This window comes from Hyla sarda, chromosome 11 (assembly GCF_029499605.1).
Source record: "Hyla sarda isolate aHylSar1 chromosome 11, aHylSar1.hap1, whole genome shotgun sequence".
NCBI classification, from domain to species: Eukaryota; Metazoa; Chordata; class Amphibia; order Anura; family Hylidae; genus Hyla; species Hyla sarda.
Window position 1 is genome coordinate 41,764,911 of NC_079199.1, and position 6,000 is coordinate 41,770,910.

Consider the following 6,000-nt stretch of genomic DNA (forward strand, 5'->3'; position numbering starts at 1 on the left):
GGCACCATTACTAATCTCTTTTTTTTTTCTTACCATTTCCACAATGACCATTTTTTCCTCACTTTTTCCTCCTTCCTTTTTCCTTTACTAGCAAGTATCTCATATGTTTCTGCTTTATTTACCAAACCTATCCGCTCTTCAGTAGACGGAGGTTTATCTGAAATCCACCTTCCAAGAATACACATCTTTGCCAACCTATTTAGTTTGCTTATCATTTCATTCTTTACCCCACTAACTCCGCTTTCCCCCATTATTACCGATAGCGCATTGAGTTGTAGTTTTACACAAAAGCTTTCCACAATTTTAGCAGTAATGTTTCCCCAAAATTTCAGGATCTCGGGACAACCCCAACACATATGAAACAGGTCTGCCTCCCCCACTCTACACTTAAGGCAGATAGGGTCATTTCTATATCCTATCTTCCACAAGAACCTTGGTGAGTAATGCAATCTATGGAGCATTTTAAACAGGGAAATCCGATGGTTTTGATTTGGTATTGATTTTTTAATGTTACAGAAGGCGTTCACCCAGGCTTCTCTGCTTATCTCCCCTAAATCCTTTTCCCATTTCCCTTTACATTTATTAATTTGAGTCTCCCCTTTACTGATAACAATCATTTTGTATATATTCCCCATTACTTTCCCTTTATAAGGGATCAGTGGGTCCATAATATAATCCATAATTAAGTGCTCCCCTACTACCCATCTATCATTGTATTTATCCTTTTTATAAGCCTCTCTAATTTTTATATAACCAAATTTTAATTTCTCTTCCTATCTAAAATCTCTTTTAATCTGTGTCCACTCTTTTAAATTACCTTTTTCAAATAAGTGATCCACCACTTTAATACCCCTTTTTTCCCAGTCGATGAAGTTGGAAATTTTTCCAAATTCCTTTAAATATATATTGTGCCAGAGTGGGGTACATTTCAAACTTCCCCTTATACCCATCAATTCCCTAATATTCTTCCAAGTGTAATATAACAACTGAATATCTGGATACTTCCTATAAATTATGTTTCCCAACTTTCCACTCTCCATAATTGTGAACAAATCCTCCACCTCTATACCCTTTCTCCTTAGAAATTCAAGCGTGTTATCCTTATCCTGCAAATATGTGTTAATTGACTTGCAAAATAATAAATGCGAAAAGTGGGGAGACCCAAACCCCCTTTCTCTATTGGGGGGGGTTAAGATATACACTCTTCATTCTAACCTTTTTCTGCCCCCATATCAATTCATTAATTCTCCTTTCCAGTCCCTCCCAAAAAGCATCTTTAATCCTAATTAGGGCGGCTCTACAATAGTGAAGAGTCATCGGGAGTAGTACCATTTTGACCAGCATAATTCTATCTGCCATAGATAGCCCCATTCTACTCCATATTTTACATTTAGAATTGACTACCTCATATAAAGGATCCAAATTCAACTTCCCAAATTGATTAATATTCCCAGATACATTAATCCCTAGGTATTCAAAGCTATCTCCTATATCTAGTACTTTTATCTTCCCTACTGGGCACTCTATTTTACTGTCAAGGGGTAACAAAACCGAATTACTCCAGTTGATACCTAAACCTGAGTGCCTGCCAAACTCCTCCACTTCCTCAATCACCCTCGGCATCTGCACCAAGGGGTCTTTAATAAATAAAACAATATCATCTGCATATAACAGAATTTTTCCCCTCCCTCCTTAATCCCAAAACCAGGCAGGCTATTATTGTCCCTTATCCGCCCCGCCAGGGGCTCCACAAAAAGCGCAAATAGCAGGGGGGACAAGGGACAGCCCTGCCTGGTTCCTCTTTCTAACCTGAAGCTAGGGGTAAGTTCCCCATTGATGTCAATCCTAACCATGGGAGCACTATAAATTGTCCTAACCCCTTCAATAAATTTCTCCCCCAGGTCGAAGGCTTTTAGAACCCTGAACAAAAAGCCCCACTCCAACCTGTCGAACGCCTTGTTCGCGTCCACCGACAGGATGGAGCGGGGCCCCCCTCCTTCTATTTGGATGTTCCAAAAAAGTCTTTTAATATTTTAATACATATTTCTCGCTGGCACAAACCCTTTCTGCTCCTCGCCGACTGGAATTAATCACACGTCCCAGCCAGCAAGCCCACAGCTTAGCAAAAATCTTCCCATCGGTGTTTAAGAGAGAGATTGGTCTAAAGTATTCAATACTTCCTCCCCCACTTCCTTTTTTAGATATCAAAATAATAATAGCGTCAAGCATTGAGGGGGTTAACCTCCCAATTTTCAAGGATTCATCAAATACCTCTTTTAAAAAGGACAAGAGGGGATCTCTAAATTTCCTGTATACCTCAAAAACCAACCTATCCGATCCCGGTGCTGAGTTACCACTTATATTGTTAACAACCTTTTCTATTTCCTCCACTCCGATCTTTCTGTTAAGAAATTTTTTCTCTTCTTCCCTAATTTTAGGCAGATCTATACTTTCAAAATATGTGTCCAGATCTTTCTCTTGCTTATCCCCCTCTGACGTATAAAGGTTCTGATAAAATTCCAGAGCAACTTCCCCTATTTCTCTATCTCCCACTGCTAATTTCCCCTGGGGACTATACACATTTTTAATTAGTCTACTCCCTTTCTGGTTTTTAACAATACTAGACAGCCACTTATTTGGTTTACCTGACTCAGTAAAATTCTTATATCCCCAAAAGAACATTCTGTGTTGAACCTTCTCATTTATAAATAACTGAAATTTCTTTTGGGCTGCTTCCAGCGATTCCCTGATTTTTTGGTCATTATTTCCACTTAATTCTTGTTCTAACTTCTTAATATTATTTATCAACTCTGTTTCCTGTGCTTTTATTTTCTTTCTGAACCTTAAAATATTTCTATACATTTGTTGACAACTCATTGCCTAGACGACAGACTATAGTATATATATATATATATATATATATATATATATATATATATAGTCATGGCCGTAAATGTTGTCACCCCTGACATTTTTCAAGAAAATGAAGTATTTCTCACAGAAAAGTATTGCAGTAACACATGTTTTGCTATACACGTTTATTCCCTTTGTGTGTATTGAAACTAAACAAAAAAAGGGAGGATTAAAGCAAATTGGACATAATGTCACCAAACTCCAAAAATGGGCAGGACAAAATTATTGGCAACCTTTCCAAATTGTGAAAAAATATGATTGTTTCAATCATGTGATGCTCCTTTAAACTCACATGGGGCAAGTAACAGGTGTGGGCAATATAAAAATCACATCTGAAAGCAGATAAAAAGGAGAGAAGTTCACTTAGTCTTTGCATTGTGTGTCTGTGTGTGCCACACTAAGCATGAACAACAGAAAGAGGAGAAGAGAACTGTCTGAGGACTTGAGAACCAAAATCGTGGAATATTATGAGCAATCTCAAGGTTACAAGTCCATCTCCAGAGATCTAGATTTGCCTTTGTCCACAGTGCGCAACATCATCAGGTTTGCAACCCATGGCACTGTAGCTAATCTCCCTGGCCGTGCACGGAAGAGAAAAATTGATGAAAGGTGTCAATGCAGTATAGTCCAGATGGTGGATAAGCAGCCCCAAACAAGTTCCAAAGATATTAAAGCTGTCCTGCAGGCTCAGGGAGCATCAGTGTCAGTGCAAACTATCTGTCGACATTTAAATGAAATGAAACGCTATGGCAGGAGACCCAGGAGGACCCCACTGCTGACACAGAGACATAAAAAAACAAGACTACATTTTGCCAAAATCCTTCTGGGAAAACGTCTTGTAGACAGATGAGACCAAGATAGAGCTTTTTGGTAAAGCACATCATTCTACTGTTTACCAAAAATGGAATGAGGCCTACAAAGGAAAGAACACAGTACCTACAGTGAAATATGGTGGAGGTTCAATGATGTTTTGGGGTTGTTTTGCTGCCTCTGGCACTGGGTGCCTTGAATGTGTGCAAGGAATCATGAAATCTGAGGATTACCAATGGATTTTGGGTCGCACTGTACAGCCCAGTGTCAGAAAGCTGGGTTTGTGTCTGAGATCTTGGGTCTTCCTGCAGGACAATGACCCCAAACATACATCAAAAAGCACCCAGAAATGTATGGCAACAAAGCGCTGGAGAGTTCTGAAGTGGCCAGCAATGAGTCCAGATCTAAATCCCATTGAACACCTGTGGAGAGATCTTAAAATTGCTGTTGGGAAAAGGCGCCCTTCCAATAAGAGACCTGGAGCAGTTTACAAAGGAAGAGTGGTCCAACATTCCGGCTGAGTCTCTGTGTTCATCATGGAATAAATCACCTTTTGCATGAAAACGCTTTGGTGTGCTGCATCGTATCTACTATATGTTCAAGTGAACCAGAGGATGTGCCCTACCATTTCATTTTAATTAGCTGTGATGCTGAGCAATGCAGCAGTGTCACGTGGTGACAATGGTGCGGGAAGTCTCCCAAAAATGGACGTCAAACAGCAGGGGCCTTCCCCAAGAAGTAACATGCTGGTATGTCCTTGGGGAAGGCGCCTGCTGTTTGACCTCCATTTTTCGGAGATTTCCTACACCATTGTCTGGCTTCCTTTACCGTTGTTCAGAGGAACATTGGGAGGATGCAGAGGCAGCCACCATGCACCTCAAAGAGACCCACCTTTTTCTCCCTCTATTCCCATCAAAAAGCAACGGCGCCCGAGGAACCCCATAATAATAAATGGGAGCCGTTGGGACCCTTGTTGCCCGTTGTGCCCCATCACGAGAACGGCCGTAAAAGGCACAAAAAACACACAAAAAAAAAAGACTTTAACGTCCGTTCTTGACGGGGCGCAACAGCAGTGTGAAAGGAGCCTTAACTGCCTTGATCGGAACGACACCAACGTTAATGAGTGGAACCCCCTGATCGTGCGCTCAAACTCTTTTTTTACCACATTATTACAATTTCTTTTTTTACAGAGGGTGAGAAATGCCAACATCTTTATTCTTTATTATAGTTTCTTTTTTAAAGAGGGCCAGACACATCGGCAATCAGTGGGGCATAGCAACACTAACTTTTCGTACTGTACTGTGAATAGCATCAGTACAGACATTTATGGCACTACTCCTAACGCCCTAAACGGAATTACACCTTGTCATTAAACCAAACGTTTTTAATATTGCAATACACTGAAGTATGGCATATGAGAACGAAATAGTGCAATATTCCCAACACAGACAGAACAACGAGCACATAGTTCTATGCCATTTCTTTTACCAGGCTCTTTATCAGAGACAATAAGGCAATTGGGAGCAATTTTACACATTTGTGCACAATGTACTTTATTTTCAGGATGTGTTTGTAATGATTTTGTGACCAAGTATAATATAATATATTGTTTTATGTCATAGAGCCAAAAGATGAGGGCCCTGTGGTGTGATCTATCAATTCTATATATATGTTGATTTTTAATAAACAAACTTGACAAATTAACAATTTACTTATGACTCATTCTGGTTGCTTAACACATACTCCATAAGGGTCTATTCACACGGCGGAATTTCCGCCAGTGGAATTCTGCCTCAAATGAAAGCCCAATACACTTCTATGGGATTCCACATTCCCGTTGACACTTCGGAAATTATGCTAGTGGAATTCAGCAAGTGGAAATTCCAAAGTGTCAACAGGAGTGCAGAATTCAATAGAAGTGTATTGGGCTTTCATTTGAGGCGGAATTCTGCCGGCGGAAAATCCGCCATGTGAATAGACCCTAAAACTCTCAACATCCCAATGAGTGTGTAGTAACAATTGTGCATTTTGCCTCCATTCTCCATCTGTATAATATATATCCCATTAATAACTATACTGTACATATTAAACCAAGGTAGAAATTGTGAATAAATCCCGGCATTTAGGGATTTCTCAAGAATTGATGTTGTCAGTCCAGACAACAGAGTATTTACAAACAGCACAGCAGTGATTGACAGATGCTTAGGACCGGAAAGTTCTCTTTAGATTTTAAGGATTTTACTTGGATAGATCCGCCGGATTTAGGGGTTGGATTAG